Genomic DNA, 20,861 nt, shown 5'->3' with positions numbered 1-20,861 from the left:
GTTCTGTACTACTCTTTACCTGTATTACTGAAGTGTATGCACTGACTGTGTCTGGTAGCACCCCCTACAGTACAGGAAGGTATTACATGTTCTGTACTACTCTTTACCTGTATTACTGAAGTGTATGCACTGACTGGTGTCTGGTAGCACCCCCTACAGTACAGGGAGGTATTACATGTTCTGTACTACTCTTTACCTGTATTACTGAAGTGTATGTACTGACTGGTGTCTGGTAGCACCCCCTTCAGTACAGGGAGGTATTACATGTTCTGTACTACTCTTTACCTGTATTACTGAAGTGTATGCACTGACTGGTGTCTGGTAGCACCCCCTACAGTACAGGGAGGTATTACATGTTCTGTACTACTCTTTACCTGTATTACTGAAGTGTATGTACTGACTGGTGTCTGGTAGCGCCCCCTACAGTACAGGGAGGTATTACATGTTCTGTACTACTCTTTACCTGTATTACTGAAGTGTATGCACTGACTGTGTCTGGTAGCACCCCCTACAGTACAGGGAGGTATTACATGTTCTGTACTACTCTTTACCTGTATTACTGAAGTGTATGCACTGACTGGTGTCTGGTAGCACCCCCTACAGTACAGGGAGGTATAACATGTTCTGTACTACTCTTTACCTGTATTACTGAAGTGTATGTACTGACTGGTGTCTGGTAGCGCCCCCTTCAGTACAGGGAGGTATTACATGTTCTGTACTACTCTTTACCTGTATTACTGAAGTGTATGCACTGACTGGTGTCTGGTAGCACCCCCTACAGTACAGGGAGGTATTACATGTTCTGTACTACTCTTTACCTGTATTACTGAAGTGTATGCACTGACTGGTGTCTGGTAGCGCCACCTACAGTACAGGGAGGTATTACATGTTCTGTACTACTCTTTACCTGTATTACTGAAGTGTATGCACTGACTGGTGTCTGGTAGCACCCCCTACAGTACAGGGAGGTATTACATGTTCTGTACTACTCTTTACCTGTATTACTGAAGTGTATGCACTGACTGGTGTCTGGTAGCACCCCCTACAGTACAGGGAGGTATTACATGTACTGTACTACTCTTTACCTGTATTACTGAAGTGTATGTACTGACTGGTGTCTGGTAGCGCCCCCTTCAGTACAGGGAGGTATTACATGTTCTGTACTACTCTTTACCTGTATTACTGAAGTGTATGCACTGACTGGTGTCTGGTAGCATCCCCTTCAGTACAGGGAGGTATTACATGTTCTGTACTACTCTTTACCTGTATTACTGAAGTGTATGCACTGACTGTGTCTGGTAGCACCCCCTACAGTACAGGGAGGTATTACATGTTCTGTACTACTCTTTACCTGTATTACTGAAGTGTATGCACTGACTGGTGTCTGGTAGCACCCCCTACAGTACAGGGAGGTATTACATGTTCTGTACTACTCTTTACCTGTATTACTGAAGTGTATGTACTGACTGGTGTCTGGTAGCGCCCCCTTCAGTACAGGGAGGTATTACATGTTCTGTACTCTTTACCTGTATTACTGAAGTGTATGCACTGACTGGTGTCTGGTAGCACCCCCTACAGTACAGGGAGGTATTACATGTTCTATACTCTTTACCTGTATTACTGAAGTGTATGCACTGACTGTGTCTGGTAGCACCCCCTACAGTACAGGGAGGTATTACATGTTCTGTACTACTCTTTACCTGTATTACTGAAGTGTATGCACTGACTGGTGTCTGGTAGCGCCCCCTACAGTACAGGGAGGTATTATATGTTCTGTACTACTCTTTACCTGGGACACCAGGTGAGGGCAGCTCCATGTTATCTTTTTGGGACATTGTGGACCCTGAAGAAGCTCGTGTCCTCTACATAGACCAGTGCTTCCCAAGTAGGGTGCCCCCAGCTGTTGCAAAACTACAACTCCCAGCATGCCGGGACAGCCAAAGGCTGTCCGGGCATGCTGGGAGTTGTAGTTTTGCAACAGCTGGAGTCTCCCTGCTTGGGAAACACTGACATAGACAGTTATTTACAGCTCCCAGCAGATCTTTATTACTTTTATATGTAAGGATTTGCTTTATCTATATTAGGTATCTACTTATTTTTATTTAATCCTCACTTTTTCCTATTTTTGGATGACATTTTGGTGTCTTTGGAACCAATTACCAGATTTCCATAGAGTTCTGGTCTCAACATACAATGGTTTCAACATACAATGATCGTCCCAAAACCAATTAATATTGTAACTTGAGGGACCACTGTATAGCACTATATATTCGTAATTACGAATATTGTTTTTTTTTCACAGTACACATCACAGTGTTCATCCCTCTCTGCTTCCAGCTTGTGTGGTCTAAAGAAGGCTCTAATACAACTGTGTGAGACTGGCGTACGAATTTTCGCATATGGGAAAATTTGCATATGCTAATTTTTGTATAAGTGAATTTTCGATTGTGCAAATTTTCGCATATGCTAATTTTCCCCACATGCAAATTTTCGTTTATGCAAATTTTAGCATATGCAAAAATATAACGCGAATATTACGAATATGCGAATTTAGCGAATATATGACGAATATCCGTCCATATATTCGCGAAATATCCCGAATTCGAATATGGCCTATGCCGCTCAACACTAATTATAACTTGTTCTTCAATAAGGGAATCTCTCGAGGGGCCACAAAAACAATGAACTTTAGGAAGGCAAAGTTTGATAAACTCAGAGAAGCCCTTGACAATATAAATTGGGATAATATCCTGAAAAAGAAAAAAACTGACACTAAATGGGAGACTTTTAAAAATATCTTAAAGGGGTATTCCGGGCAAAAACATTTTATCCCCTATCCAAAGATAGGGGATAAGATGTCTGATCGCGAGGGGCCCACCGCTGGGACCCCTCGTAATCTGCCTGCAGCACCCGCATTGTATGCGGGAGCTGCGTCTCCAGTTTCGGAAACCTCCGGGTTTCCGGGACTGGGGACGTCACGCCACGCCCCCTCCATTCATGTCTATGTTCATGTCCAAACAGCGGGCCCCCCACAATCAGACATCTTATTCCCTATCCTTTGGATAGGGGATAAAATGTTTTTGCCCGGAATACCCCTTTAAATTCTTACTGTAAGAGGTATATACCTTATGGGAATAATAGGGTCAGGAATAAAAGAAATAACCAACATGGATGAATAAAATGTTAAGGGGGAAATAAATGACAAAAAAAAAGCATTTGAACTACTAAAACAGGACGGCAGTGAAGAAGCATTAAAAGGCTATAGAGAAAAATGTAAAATATGTAAAAAACTGATAAAAGCCGCAAAAGTAGAGACAGAAAGACTCATTGCCAAAGAGAGTAAAACTAACCACAAAATGTTTTTTAACAATATAAATAGCAAAAAGGTCAAAAATAAAAGTGTAGGCCCTTTAAAAAACGATAAAGAAGAAATTATAAACGGCGATCAGGAAAAAGCAAATATATTAAACAAATTCTTATCCACTGTATTCACCGAGGAAAATGAAATGCCAGGTGAAATACAGCGAGATAAGGCAAACTCCCCAGTACAGGTCATCTGTCTAACACAGAAAGAAGTACAGGTCACCTGTCTAACCCAGGAAGAAGTACAGTGCCGCCTACAAAAAATCAAAATAGACAAATCACCAGGCACAGTTGGCATTCACCCCCATGTTCCAAAGGAATTAAGTAATGTAATAGACAGACCCCTATTTTTAATATTCAGGGACTCTATCGTGGCAGGGACTGTTCCCCAGGACTGGTGCATGGCAAATGTGGTGCCAATATTTAAAAAGGGGTCAAAAGGTGACCCCGGAAATTATAGGCCTGTTAGTTTAACCTCCGTTGTATGTAAATTGTTTGAGGGTTTTCTAAGAGATGCTATTTTGGAGTATATTGATAAAAATAAATGTATGACCCCGTATCAGCATGGCTTTATGAGGGATCGGTCCTGTCAAACTAGCCTTATCAGCTTTTATGAGGAGGTGAGCTCCAGACTGGACCAGGGGGAATCGCTGGATGTTGTATATCTGGATTTTTCCAAAGCATTTGATATGGTTCCACATAAAAGGTTGGTGCATAAAATGAGAAAGATGGGGCTGGGGGAGAATGTGTGCAAGTGGGTAAGTAACTGGCTCAGTAATTGGAAACAGAGGGTGGTTATTAATAGTACTTATTCTTATTGAGTGACTGTTACTAGTGGGGACCACAGGGGTCCTCTTGGGTCATGTTCTATTAAATATATTCATTAATGACCTTGTAGAGGTAAAGTATCAATCTTTGCAGATGATACTAAACTCTGTAAAGTGCTTAACACAATAGAGGACAGTGCACTGTTACAAATGGATCTGGATAGGTTGGAGGTTTGGGCTGGGAAGTGGCAGGTGAGGTTCAACACTGATAAATGTAAGGTTATGCACATGGGGAGAAAAATCAAGGCTGGGATTACGTATTAAATGGGAGAACACTTGGGGCGACTGACATGGAAAAGGACTTAGGGGTCTTAGTTAAGAGTAAATTTAGCTGTAGTGACCAGTGTCAGGCAGCTGCTGCCAAGGCAAATAAAATCATGGGGTGCATCAATAGGGGCATAGATGCCGACGACAAGGAAATAATTCTACCGCTGTACAAATCACTAGTCAGACCACACATAGAATACTGTGTACAGTACTGGGCAACAGTGTACAAGAAAGATATAGTGGAGCTGGAGAGGGTTCAAAGACGGGCAACCAGGGTAATACGGGGAATGGGAGGACTACAATACCCAGAAAGATTATCAGAATTAGGGTTATTTAGTTTATAAAAAAGAAGGCTTAGGGGCGACCTAATAACTATGTATAGATATATCAGGGGGCAGTACAGAGATCTCTCCCATGATCTATTTATACCCAGGACTGTATCTATAACAAGGGGGCATCCTCTACGTCTAGAGGAAAGAAGGTTTCTACACCAGCACAGACGGGGGTTCTTTACTGTAAGAGCAGTGAGACTGTGGAATTCTCTGCCTGAGGAGGTGGTCATGGATAACTCGGTAAAAGAGTTCAAAAGGGGTCTGGATGCATTTTTGGAGAATAATAACATTACAGGTTATGGATACTAGATTTATAGGGACAGAACGTTGATCCAGGGATTTATTCTGATGCCATATTTGGAGTCGGGAAGGAATTTTTACCTCTAGTATGAGGGTTTTTTGCCTTCCTCTGGATCAACACAGTAGGGACTCATTCGGAATATAGGTTGAACTTGATGGACTATGGTCTCTTTTCAACCTTATGAACTATGTTACTTAACATGTATTATTGGCAATGCAAATTGTAGATGTGTGTCTACCTCTGTAAATGGTAATGCACAGAATTTTTACAAATTTTACTATAATTATTATAATTTTTTATTATTATTATTACATTTTCTTGTATTTTATTATGGAGGCTGCCATCTTGCCTAAGCGGTTTTTAACAACAGTCACAGATATTCTTTACAGAAGGATCCATGAGCCATAGACAACAATAGACAGGAGCTGTCCCATTGATATGAATAGAAAAAGGTGTGCTCAGATACCTTAAAGGGGTACTCCGGTGGGAAAAAAAATTATGTTTTAGTTTTTTTCAAATCAACTGGTGCCAGAAAGTAATCCAGATTTGTAAAGTATTTCTATTTAAAAATCTTAACCCTTACAGTACTTATCAGCTGCTGTATTCTCCAGAGGAAGTTGTGTAGTTTTTTCCAGTCTGACCACAGTGCTCTCTGCTGACACCTCTGTCCATCTCAGAAACTGTCTAAAGCAGGAACAAATCCCCATAGCAAACTTCTCCTGCTCCAGGCAGTTCCGGACACAGACAGTGGTGTCAGTAGAGAGCACTGTGGTCAGACTGCAAAGAATTAGACAACTTCATGTGCAGCATACAGCAGCTGATAAGGACTGGAAGGATTAAAAATTTTTAATAGAAGTAAATTATAAATCTGTATACTTTTCTGGCACCAGTTGATTTGAAAACATTTCTTTTCCATCGGAGTGGTTTTAAGGCTAGGTTCACACTTCAGATTTCGAGTTTGACCAGTACCAACTGAATGAGTCCACACTAGGACTACACAGACATTGCAGACCTTAAGCCAAAAGAACGAGCAAGATCATTCTTCCGGTTGTACAATTTCAGCGGCGGAACACCTGCCAATGAAATTCCGTAGTGTGCATTGTGCAACGGAATCCCATTGCCAGCAATGCAATGCTGCTGTTCTGAAATCTCAGAAGTTTACTCTGTGGTATGAACCCAGCCTTACAGATGTCATTCTACAAGGAGAGGGAGGCTGATCTGTGAGCAACAGCTATTGTGTGTACCTCTGTTAGCTATCTGCTGGTGTCACATTTTACTGTAATACTGCATGTGATGATAGGGAGGAAACTGGTAGGAAGTGATCTTTAGAGAACAGGAAGTCTCAGCTTAGTTTTAGGACTAGTGGCCAGAAAGGAAACTGCAAGACTTAAGGATTCTGATAAAATAGAGAGAGTAAAATAAAAAATGAAAAAAGAAGATAACAATTCTTCAAAAACCTTAAAATGTATGGTTAACATAAAAACTTAATTTAAACAATATGTCTTTTTCTACAGGCACATTTCCATTTAAGACTTTTTTTTTTACTTTATTTTTTGTTATATATTTGCAATTCCACATGTAAAAGTGCTATAAATGAGCTGGGAAAGTAAAATGTCCTATAAGTATTGACAGGATATATTGCCCTTCTTTCATGAGCTACAGTATCTATCTCAAGTAGACGCTGCTCATTATTATTAATAATGTCATTTTAACTCTCTACACATGTGAAGATGAATGTGAGGTCAATGCCAAAGGCTGCAGGTCATCATGAGGAAGACACATGGACAGTAGCATGCACACAGTAGTGTGCAAAGTACTAACTGTATCTTACTGGTTAAAGGGGGTTTCCAGGAATAGAAACACAGTACAGATTTCTTCCAAAAACAGCACCGCCCTGCCCTAAGGTTGTCTCTGGCATTACAATTTGGCTCTTTTGACTTCAATGGAACTAAGGTACAATATTACACACAACCTGAGGACAGGGGTGGTGCGGTTTTTTTTCAGAGATCAACTGTTTTTCTAATTCTGTGCTATTCCTTAGAGCAGGATCCAATAAAAAAAAAAGATATATATATATACGTGTGTGTGAATTTACATTTACTTGACACTTTATTATGTACACTTTGCTTGTACAAGGTTGGACCCTCTTTTGTCTTCATTCTTCGTCCATACATAAAGTAAGGTGCTAGAAACATTGACATGATGACATCACACAGTTCCTCCATATGGACATGATGACATCACACAGTTCCTCTATATAGACATGATGACATCACACAGTTCCTCCATATGGACATGATGACATCACACAGTTCCTCCATATGGACACGATGACATCACACAGTTCCTCCATATGGACATGATGACATCACACAGTTCCTCCATATGGACATGATGACATCACACAATTCCTTCATATAGACATGATGACATCACACAGTTCCTTCATATAGACATGGACATTACACAGTTCCTCCATATGGACATGATGACATCACACAATTCCTTCATATAGACATGCTGACATCACACAGTTCCTTCATATAGACATGATGACATCACACAATTCCTCTATATAGACATGATGACATCACACAGTTCCTCCATATGGACATGATGACATCACGCAGTTCCTCCGTACGGAAATGATGACATCACACAGTTCCTCTATATAGACATGATGACATCACACAGTTCCTCCATATGGACATGATGACATCACACAGTTCCTCCATATGGACATGACGACATCACACAGTTCCTTTATATAGACATGATGACATCACACAGTTCCTCCATATGGACATGATGACATCACACAGTTCCTCCATATGGACATGATGACATCACACAGTTCCTCTATATGTACATGATGACATCACACAGTTCCTCTATATAGACATAATGACATCACACAATTCCTCTATATGGACACGATGACATCACACAGTTCCTCCATATGGACATGATGACATCACACAGTTCCTCCATATGGACATGATGACATCACACAGTTCCTCCATATGGACATGATGACATCACACAGTTCCTTCATATGGACATGATGACATCACACAGTTCCTCCATATGGACATGATGACATCACACTGTTCCTCCATATGGACACGATGACATCACACAGTTCCTCCATATGGACATGATGACATCACACAGTTCCTCTATATGGACATGATGTCATCACACAGTTCCTCCATATGGACATGATGACATCACAAAGTTCCTCCATATGGACACGATGACATCACACAGTTCCTCCATATGGACATGATGACATCACACAGTTCCTCCATATGGACATGATGACATCACACTGTTCCTCCATATGGACACGATGACATCACACAGTTCCTCCATATGGACATGATGACATCACACAGTTCCTCTATATGGACATGATGACATCGCACAATTCCTCCATATGGACATGATGACATCACACAGTTCCTCCATATGGACATGATGACATCACACAGTTCCTCCATATGGACATGATGACATCACACAGTTCCTTCATATAGACATGATGACATCACACAGTTCCTCCATATGGACATGATGACATCACACAGTTCCTCCATATGGACATGATGACATCACACAGTTCCTCCATATGGACATGATGACATCACACAATTCCTCTATATGGATATGATGACATCACACAGTTCCTCCATATGGACATGATGACATCACACTGTTCCTCCATATGGACACGATGACATCACACAGTTCCTCCATATGGACATGATGACATCACACAGTTCCTCTATATGGACATGATGACATCGCACAATTCCTCCATATGGACATGATGACATCACACAGTTCCTCCATATGGACATGATGACATCACACAGTTCCTCCATATGGACATGATGACATCACACAGTTCCTCCATATGGACATGATGACATCACACAGTTGCTGTAGATTTGTGGGATCCATGATGAGAATCTCCGGTTCCACCACATCCCAGCGGTGATCTACTGGATTGAGATCTGGTGACTGTGGAGGCCATTGAAGTCATGTGACCTCATTGTCCTGTATGAGATGATGTCATTTGACCTCATTGTCCTGTATGAGATGATGTCGTGACATGGGGCATTATCCTGCGGGAAGTATCATCAGAAGATGAGTCCACTGTGGTCATAAAGGGAGGGACATGGTCAGTAACAATTCTCAGGTAGGCTGTGGTGTTTATACCAGGATCAATTGGTACTAAGGGGCTCAAAGTGCCCAGAAAATGTCATCCCCCCCCCCCCCCCGCCCCCCACCATTACACCACCATCTGCCTGAGCCACTATTACATGTTGTTTATGCCGAATTCTGACCCTTTGATCTGAATATTGCAGCTGAAATTAACAATAATCAGTCCAGACAACGCTCTTCCATCTTCCATTGTCCGATTTTAGTGAACCTGTGTGAATTATAGCCTCAGTTTCTTCTTCTTATCTGACAGGAGTGGCAACCGATGTTTTCTTTTGTGTTGTACTCTTTTAGCGTCAAGGTTGGATAATCCCTTTAAGTCTGCATGTACACGGTTCAGTCACATGATGTTGTTTCCCAAAGGACCAGATCTATGATATTGCAATCTTGCTTGCTATTCTACAAAACTCATGGCAAAAATGCAATTATTCTAGAATTATACATTCTAAGTAGGAGGCATTAATAATGAAATTGCTGATACATCTCTGCTGAGATAAGGAGCTACTACACCCCCGTATAATGAAGCAGCTGATAGACCAAAGATATGAAGACAAGATGGGGCAGAGCAGGAATAGATAAACTTAATAATGATAATAAACGTTAATTCAAAGCAAACAACCCCTGGCAATCAAAAATGATGCAACCACCACACATAAGGAACTATTACCCTCATCATCACTATCTCTACTGAATCCTATGGGTAACCACAATGCACTTTTACTGGCAACACAAACAAAATCCTTAAATCACAGTACACTACAGAGTCTGTGCATAGAAGAGATGGGCAGGGTGAGTCAAGGGCATTGTATAACTCTGCAGTCCATCTCTGTATGGACTCACCTACTATATCACTGCACCCCTCGTTTTATAGAAAGGGCAGTGTATACTTTAGTATACAGTTTGCAACTTTTGAAGGGGTACTCCAGTGGGAAACAAAAAAAAATTCAAATAAACTAGTACCAGAAGGTAAACAGATTTGTAAATTTTTGTAAATTTCTATTTAAAAATCTTAATCCTTTTAGTTCTTATCAGCTGCTGTATGCTCCATAGGAAGTTGTGTAGTTAGTTGTGACCACGGGGCTCTTTGCTGCCCCCTCTGTCCATGTCAGGGACTGTCCAGAGCAGGATAGGTTTGCTATGGGGATTTTCTCCTATTTTGGACAGTTCCTGACACTGACAGAGGTGTCAGCAAAGAGCACTGTGGTCAAACTGAAAAGAACAACTCAACTTTCTCTGGAGCATACAGCAGCTGATAAGTACTGGAGGATTAACATTTTTATATAGAAGTCATTTACAAATCTGTTTAACTTTCTGGAGCCAGTTGATATGAAAAAAATTGTTTTCAACCGGAGAACCCCTTTAAAAATATATTTTTTAAATGGATTAAAAAAGTTGATCCCATTACCTCTAGATACTGGCTATACAGCTATCTTGGCCACAACAAGAGGTAAGACGAGGGTTTGGGATAGGAAAAGGTATGTGGTAAGATGAGGTATTAGATAAGCCAGCCAAGGTATGGGTTAAGATATGGTGTGGGGTAAAATGAAGTATGGGGTAAGATGAGATATAGGGTAAGACAAGGTATGGGTTACGACAATATATGGGGTAAGACAAGGTATGGGATAAGATGAGGTATGGGTTAACATGAGGTATTAGCAACATGAGGTATGGGGTTTTGTAAAGTATGGGGTAACATGAGGTATGGGGTTAGATAAAGAATGGGGTAACATGAGGTATTGGGTAAAATAAAGTATGGGGTAACATGAGGTATGGGGTAACATAAAGTATGGGGTAACATGAGGTATGGGGTAAGATAAAGTAAGGGGTAACATGAGGTATGGGGTAAAATAAAGTATGGGGTAACATGAGGTATGGGGTATTGTAAAGTATGGGGTAACATGAGGTATGGGGTATTGTAAAGTATGGGGTAACATGAGGTATGGGGTATTATAAAGTATGAGGTAACATGAGGTATGGGGTATTGTAAAGTATGAGGTAACATGAGGTATGGGGTATTGTAAAGTATGGGGTAACATGAGGTATGGGGTATTGTAAAGTATGGGGTAACATGAGGTATGGGGTATTGTAAAGTATTGGGTAACATGAGGTATGGGGTATTGTAAAGAATGGGGTAACATGAGGTATGGGGTTAGATAAAGAATGGGGTAACATGAGGTATTGGGTAAAATAAAGTATGGGGTAACATGAGGTATGGGGTAACATGAGGTATGGGGTAACATAAAGTATGGGGTAACATGAGGTATGGGGTAAGATAAAGTAAGGGGTAACATGAGGTATGGGGTAAAATAAAGTATGGGGTAACATGAGGTATGGGGTAAGATAAAGTATGGGGTAACATGAGGTATGGGGTATTGTAAAGTATGGAGTAATATGAGGTTTGGGGTAAAATAAAGTATGGAGTAATATGAGGTATGGGGTAAGATAAGTCCAATCACAAATCTTCCAGTATATACAGTAGCTGCCCCCTTAGCTGTATATACAGATATATCATCTGCCCTTATCTCTAATATATCAGATACCTGGAATATACGGCTCAAAAATTCCTTAAGGGAAACAAAAATGGGGACTACAGAAAAGCAGTTTGTATGGATGGCAATGATTAAAGGCTTCCATGTCCAGTAGTAAATAGATACATGAAACAACTGAGGTAGGAATCCAAACCAGATGTGGTGTTTACTGGGGAAACAGACTTCAGAGCCTGAACATGTGAGGCCGATATACAGATGAAGCAGAGCTGAAAGGGTTAGGACTCATTTACAAGGCCGTACCTGTTCACTCTGTAGAGATTTACATATATTGTTTATCATGCAATGTCCTACGAGGTCACATCTTCACCATCTGTGCACACTGCCATAGCCGCCATAACTGCAGGAGTCAAGGTTCTATGCAGCTGCTATTCTACATTACTATAGAAATAAGCACTATGGCAGGAACGTGCACAGACATTTAGGGAGGGAGGGGCTCAAGTAAAAAAAAAAATAAAATAAAGTAATTTCACTGTGTGTATTATCTCTGTACTGTGACATCACTGTGTGTATTATCCCTGTACTGTGACATCACTGTATATTATCCCTGTACTGTGACATCACTGTGTGTATTATCCATGTACTGTGACAGCACTGTGTGTATTATCCCTGTACTGTGACATCACTGTGTGTATTATCCCTGTACTGTGACATCACTGTGTGTATTATCCCTGTACTGTGACATCACTGTGTGTATTATCCCTGTACTGTGACATCACTGTGTGTATTATCCCTGTACTGTGACATCACTGTGTGTATTATCCCTGTACTGTGACATTACTGTGTGTATTATTCCTGTACTGTGACATCACTGTGTGTATTATCCCTGTCCTGTGACATCACTGTGTGTATTATGTCTGTACTGTGACATCACCGTGCATTATGTCTGTACTGTGACATCACTGTGTGTATTATGTCTGTACTGTGACATCACTGTTTGTATTATCCCTGTACTGTGACATCACTGTATATTATCCCTGTACTGTGACATCACTGTGTGTATTATCCCTGTACTGTGACATCACTGTGTATTATCCCTGTACTGTGACATCACTGTGTATTATCCCTGTACTGTGACATCACTGTGTATTATCCCTGTACTGTGACATCACTGTGTGTATTATCCCTGTACTGTGACATCACTGTGTGTATTATCCATGTACTGTGACATCACTGTGTGTATTATCCATGTACTGTGACATCACTGTGTGTATTATCCCTGTACTGTGACATCACTGTGTGTATTATCCCTGTACTGTGACATCACTGTGTGTATTATCCCTGTACTGTGACATCACTGTGTGTATTATCCCTGTACTGTGACATCACTGTGTGTATTATCCCTGTACTGTGACATCACTGTGTATTATCCCTGTACTGTGACATCACTGTGTGTATTATCCCTGTACTGTGACATTACTGTGTGTATTATTCCTGTACTGTGACATCACTGTGTGTATTATCCCTGTACTGTGACATCACTGTATATTATCCCTGTACTGTGACATCACTGTGTGTATTATCCCTGTACTGTGACATCACTGTGTATTATCCCTGTACTGTGACATCACTGTGTATTATCCCTGTACTGTGACATCACTGTGTATTATCCCTGTACTGTGACATCACTGTGTGTATTATCCCTGTACTGTGACATTACTGTGTGTATTATCCATGTACTGTGACATCACTGTGTGTATTATCCATGTACTGTGACATCACTGTGTGTATTATCCCTGTACTGTGACATCACTGTGTGTATTATCCCTGTACTGTGACATCACTGTGTGTATTATCCCTGTACTGTGACATCACTGTGTGTATTATCCCTGTACTGTGACATCACTGTGTGTATTATCCCTGTACTGTGACATCACTGTGTATTATCCCTGTACTGTGACATCACTGTGTGTATTATCCCTGTACTGTGACATTACTGTGTGTATTATTCCTGTACTGTGACATCACTGTGTGTATTATCCCTGTCCTGTGACATCACTGTGTGTATTATGTCTGTACTGTGACATCACCGTGCATTATGTCTGTACTGTGACATCACTGTGTGTATTATGTCTGTACTGTGACATCACTGTGTGTATTATGTCTGTACTGTGACATCACTGTGTGCATTATCCCTGTACTGTGACATAACTGTGTGTATTATCCCTGTACTGTGACATCACTGTATATTATCCCTGTACTGTGACATCACTGTGTGCATTATCCCTGTACTGGGACATCACTGTGTGTATTATCCCTGTACTGTGACATCGCTGTGTACAATATCTCTGTACTGTGACATCACTGTGTGTATTATCCCTGTACTGTGACATCACTGTGTAATCTCTGTACTGTGACATCACTGTGTATTATCCCTGTACTGTGACATCACTATATATGATCCCTGTACTGTGACACCACTATGTATATAATCCCTGTACTGTGACATCACTGTGTATTATCCCTGTACTGTGACATCACTGTGTATTATCCCTGTACTGTGACATCACTATATGTATTATCCCTGTACTGTGACATCACTGTGTATTATCCCTGAACTGTAACATCACTGTGTATTATCCCTGTACTGTTACATCACTATATGTATTATCCCTGTTCTGTGACATCACTGTGTATTATCCCTGTACTGTGACATCACTGTATATTATCCCTGAACTGTGACATCACTGTGTATTATCCCTGTAATGTGACATCACTGTGTGTATTATCCCTGTACTGTGACATCACTGTGTATATTATCCCTGTACTGTGACATCACTGTGTGTATTATCCCTGTACTGTGACATCACTGTATATTATCCCTGTACTGTGACATCACTGTGTGTATTATCCCTGTACTGGGACATCACTGTGTATTATCCCTGTAATGTGACATCACTGTGTGCATCATCCCTGTACTCTAACATCACTGTGTGTATTATTCCTGTACTGTGACATCACTGTGTACAATATCTCTGTACTGTGACATCACTGTGTGTATTATCCCTGTACTGTGACATCACTGTGTAATCTCTGTACTGTGACATCACTGTGTATTATCCCTGTACTGTGACATCACTGTGTGTATTATCTCTGTACTGTGACATCACTGTGTATATAATCCCTGTACTGTGACATCACTGTATAATATCCCTGTACTGTGACATCACTGTGTGTATTATCCCTGTACTGGGACATCACTGTGTATTATCCCTGTAATGTGACATCACTGTGTGCATCATCCCTGTACTGTGACATCACTGTGTGTATTATTCCTGTACTGTGACATCACTGTGTACAATATCTCTGTACTGTGACATCACTGTGTGTATTATCCCTGTACTGTGACATCACTGTGTAATCTCTGTACTGTGACATCACTGTGTATTATCCCTGTACTGTGACATCACTGTGTGTATTATCTCTGTACTGTGACATCACTGTATATATAATCCCTGTACTGTGACATAACTGTGTGTTATCCCTGAACTGTGACATCACTGTGTGTATTGTCCTTGTACTGTGACATCACTGTGTGTATTATCCCTGTACTGTGACATCACTGTGTGTATTATCTTTGTACTGTGACATCACTGTGTTGAATTATACCTGTACTGTGACATCTCTGTATATTATCCCTGTACTGTGACATCACTGTGTATTATCCCTGTACAGTGCTGTGACATCACTGTGTGTATTATCCCTGTACTGTGACATCACTGTGTATTATCCCTGTACTGTGACATCACTGTGTGTATTATCCCTGTACTGTGACATCACTGTGTATTATCCCTGTACTGTAACATCACTATATGTATTATCCCTGTAATGTGACATCACTGTGTGTATTATCCCAGTACTGTGACATCACTGTGTATTATTCCTGTACTGTGACATCACTGTGTGTATTATCTCTGTATTGTGACATCACTGTGCGTATTATCCCTGTACTGTGACATCACTGTGTATTATCCCTGTACTGTTACATCACTGTGTATATTATACCTGTACTGTGACATCACTGTGTATTTTCCCTGTACTGTGACATCACCGTGTATTATCCTTGTACTGTGACATCACTGTGTATATTATCCCTGTACTGTGACATCACTGTGTGTATTATCCCTGTACTGTGACATCACTGTGTGTATTATCCCTGTACTGTGACATCACCGTGTATTATCCCTGTACTGTGACATCACTGTGTATATTATCCCTGTACTGTGACATCACTGTGTGTATTATCCCTGTACTGTGACATCACTGTGTATATTATCCCTGTACTGTGACATCACTGCGTGTATTATCCCTGTACTCTGACATCACTGTGTGTATTATCCCTGTACTGTGACATCACTGTGTGTATTATCCCTGTACTGTGACATCACTGTGTGTATTATCCTTGTACTGTGACATCACTGTGTGTATTATCCCTGTACTGTGACATCACTGTGTGTATTATCCCTGTACTGTGACATCACTGTGTATATTATCCCTGTACTGTGACATCACTGTGTGTATTATCCCTGTACTCTGTCATCACTGTGTGTATTATCCCTGTACTGTGACATCACTGTGTGTATTATCCCTGTACTGTGACATCACTATATGTATTGTACCTGTACTGTGACATCACTGTGTGTATTATCCCTGTACTGTGACATCACTGTGTGTATTATCCCTGTACTGTGACATCACTGTGTGTATTATCCCTGTGATGATATGGCAGATAAACTTTTCCATATCATACCAGCGACAGGAGGAGGAGGACAGATGAGGAGCTGGGGAGAGGAAGGAGGGGGGTGTTAAAAGAGCCCAGCCTCTCCTTGCCAGCACTATGTCCTCTATTACCTCCTCTTTCTCTGTGCACTGTTATAGGACCTTTCAGGACCTGATAATGACATCACATGTCCAGTGTTTGTGCTGCTCTATGGGCTTTGTACAGCCCAAAGAGCAATAGGAAAAATTCCTATAATCACAGTCTGCCACAATCGCAAAATGACAAACACATATACAAATGACAAACTCAGCTCTGTCACATTTGAAGACTGTGACACAAATAGAAAACCTAGCCCTGCTACAACTGTAGCCATCTTCACAAATAGTAACCCCATATCCCTAACCCCATCTCCCAACCCCAGCACAACTAAATCTGCGGATAACTCAAAACTCTGGCAATTGGGTCCCAAATTCTTACATTAACAGAACTAGTAGTCTCCCTATGAGTGACAGAGGTACCATTGTGCCATCAAAGAATAAAGCAAAATAGCACACTGCCTAAAGTAGTCCTACCGAAAAATACGTAAAGTACCCTAATACAGGTAACAGTGTGAAACAAGGTGAACTGGGCAGGTAAGGGGCTTCATATATGACCTCCTGAATAGAATATACCAAGAAGACAATGGAGTCATTTATCGAGATTATTAAAATGCTAATTTTTATGAAATAAAAAAATAAAAAATGATGGTGAGGGGAGACAAGGACAACAAGAGGCGTCACTGCTGCCACAGATGTAGCCATATCAACATATAAGTTGCAAGGTAAGTGTACATGAATCGTAACAAAAGACTAACGTCTTGACATAAATAAAGGGTACAGCTCAATATATAAGTGTGAACAATGTACAATACCGACCTCAATACAAAATAAAGTGGCTACTAGTGCAGCAGGAGTGACAACACCCCAACCTACGTTTCAGCGATATCCTTCGACCCCCTCTTTGGTTGTCACTTACATGCATGAAGTGAGGGAATTACATCATCCATCTACTCTGTCCCCTCTCTGAAAGCAGCCCCCACCCTCATGAGAGACACAGACCATGTGGTTTCTGCCCTGCACTGATGAGTCATGCTCTCTTTAGTGCTGAGGGCTGGGAGGTGTGTGCAGCCTCAGCCAATCAGACACTGGACCTCTCTCTCTGCTGCTCAGAGCAGGAGGACGGGGGCTGGCAGAGCAGAGTTGCAGAACATCTCCCGGCAATGATTGCTGGGAGATGTAGGCAAGGGGAGGGAAGGATGGCAAAGAGAATCAAGCAGCTATAGAAGACAATAGGGGCCACAGGAGCCATGCATATCAGGCAGGATGGTTTACAGGGAACATATCCAGGGAGTCTGATGGCTTTGGAGCTTTTCATATACAGATATATATATATATATACATACTTCCCTGGAGTAGCCCTTTAAGGCCCTGTTGTCAGCATGGCTAAGAAGCATGTGCTATGGGAACTATATGCATTATTGATAAAGCAGAACAATATCCACATTTCATGGTGCATTAAGCTGCAGTAGCACAATAAAACACGTACAGTGAGCTCTGCATTATTCATGACTCTGATCCAAATGCCTCAAATGATCCAAACGACTCTGATCCAAATGCCTCCAAAATACTCGAAGAGATTGCATGGCGTGCACACTTGTATCTCCTGGTGTTATTATTATTGTACTTGTTCCTTATAATGTCATTTATTATATTGTTTTTGTTATTTAATTTTACTTGTGAAAATTTTAACCCCTTAAATAAGATGTCCAGTTCTAAGAAATGTATCCCCTATCTCCAGAATATAGGACAAATGTCTGATCACGAGGGGGGGTCCGACCACTGGAACCCCCCCCCCCCCCCCCCCGCAATCTCCCGTATTGGGTTCCAATTTGGCCCTGGCTGAGCTGCTGTGTGTAACGTTTCCCACTCAACAGGTCAACTGGTACAAACACGCCTCTCCCATAGAGATGAATGGAGGGGGCGTGTTTCAACCAGCTGACATGCTGGGTACGAAGCGCGCTCGAGCAGTGAAGAGATGGGGCTGAACCGGGGCCCGTACAGGAGATTGCAGGGGGTCCCAGCAGTCCCACCCCCCCGTGATCAGACATTTATCCCCTATCCTAGGGGATACATTTCTTAGCACTGGACATCTTCTTTAAAGGGGTATTCCAGTGGCCAGCATTCAGAACATTCAGTTCCGAACGCTGTGTGTGCGCTGCGGTGGTCGGCCACGCCCCCTCGTGACGTCAAGCACCTGAATGCTAGTCTATGGGAGGGGGAATGACAGCCTCCACGTCCCCTACCATAGACTTGCATTGAGGGTGCAGGGCATGACATCACGAGTGGGCGTGGCTGACCCCCGCAGCGCGCACACAGCATTCGGAACTAAATGTTCCGAACGCTGGCCAGTGGAGTACCCCTTTAAGTGCATCATTTTTTTTTTTATTGTTGCACCTCATATTTTTTCCTCTTCCTGCCTTCTAATAGCCATTACGCTTTAAATTTTCCACCTACAGAAAAAAAAAAGCAATTTTTGAACTCTTAGGGCTTCCGTTTCTACGCAGTGCACTTTTCGGTAGAAATGACACCTTATCTTTATTCTGTAGGTCCATACGATTAAAATGATACCCTACTTATCTATAGAATTTGTTTTATTTTACTAGCTAAAAAAAAAAGTAAAAAAAAAAGTTTTTAAAAAAAAAGTTTAAAATTAACTTTTTGTATGAAAATTTTTATTCTTATGATTGTTCTCTACAATAAATTTTTCACATACGGGGCTGTATGAGGGTCATTTTTGCGCAGTGATCTGTAGTTTTTATCGGTACCATTTCGGTTTTAATGGAACTTTTTTGATCGCTTCTTATTGTTAATTTTTTTCTGGTTTTTAAAGTGACCAAAAATTATTTTTAAGTTTACGCCATTGACCATGCGGTTTAATTAAGTTATATTTTAATAGTTCAGACATTTACACATGAGGCAAAATCACATATATTTAAGTTTATTTCTGTTTAGATAAGATTTATTCATAAAAAGGAAAAAAAACGATATTATTCGGGAAAGGACTTTTATTAGAGAAGGGTCTTTTTCACATTTATTAACTTTTTTTAATCTATTTTTTTGTACCCCTAGAAGACTGTTACTTGAAATCTTTAAAGGGCTACTGTGGTGCTAAGACATCTTATCCCCTATCCAATCCCCAGCGGCGGGACCCCCACGATCTTTCACGCAGCACCCCGTTACCATCAGCCCCCGGAGCATGTTTGCTGTCACGCCCCCTCCCATAGGCTTGCATTGAGGGGGTGGAGCCTGAGGTCACACGGGGGCAGAGCCATGACATCACAATACTCCGGCCCCGTGATCGGCAGTCCTCAGACTCGGAACGAACATGCTCCGGGGGCTGATGGTAACGGGGTGCTGCATGAAAGATCACGAGGGTCCCCAGCGGTGGGACCCCCGCGATCAGGCATCTTATCCCCTATCCTTTGCATAGGGGATAAGATGTCTTAGCACTGGAGTACCCCTTTAAATTGCACACACTATACAATGCTGTGTCATGGCACAGCATTGATCAGTTTTATCAGCGTTCCATTAGTGGAGTCTGCTAAGGCTGCCTGCACTGATATAAAGAAATCCAGCAACAAAGAATTATTATCTTTATTAATAATACATATAAAAACATTAAAATACAAGAAAGGAAACATAGCAGTGATGAGCAGCAGGGGCCATATTCGAATTTGCGATATCTCGTAATATTATTCATCCGATGTTCGCAAAATTCACATATTCGTTATCTCCGTTCACTTTTTTTCCCCTGGAAAATTTGCATAAAGATTTGCATAAAAATTCACATGTGAAAAAAACAAAAAAAAAGAAAAAGAATATTCGTCATTACAAATATATATAGCACTATATTCTAGATATTTGTGATAAAAATTCGAATTACAAATATTCGTGCTCAACACTAATGATTGGGCGATGGTGACCAGACGTATAACATGGTCACACATACAGTATGTATATAACATAGCATGTTATACGTGTCACGATGCCGGCTGGCGGGTAGTGGATCCTCTGTACCAGAGAGGGATTGGCGTGGACCGTGCTAGTGGATCGGTTCTAAGTCACTACTGGTTTTCACCAGAGCCCGCCGCAAAGCGGGATGGTCTTGCTGCGGCGGTAGTGACCAGGTCGTATCCACTAGCAACGGCTCAACCTCTCTGGCTGCTGAAGATAGGCGCGG

Source organism: Hyla sarda, chromosome 1 (assembly GCF_029499605.1).
Source record: "Hyla sarda isolate aHylSar1 chromosome 1, aHylSar1.hap1, whole genome shotgun sequence".
Classification (NCBI taxonomy): Eukaryota; Metazoa; Chordata; class Amphibia; order Anura; family Hylidae; genus Hyla; species Hyla sarda.
The sequence above is the reverse complement of the archived record's forward strand: the minus strand, read 5'-3'. Positions refer to the sequence as shown.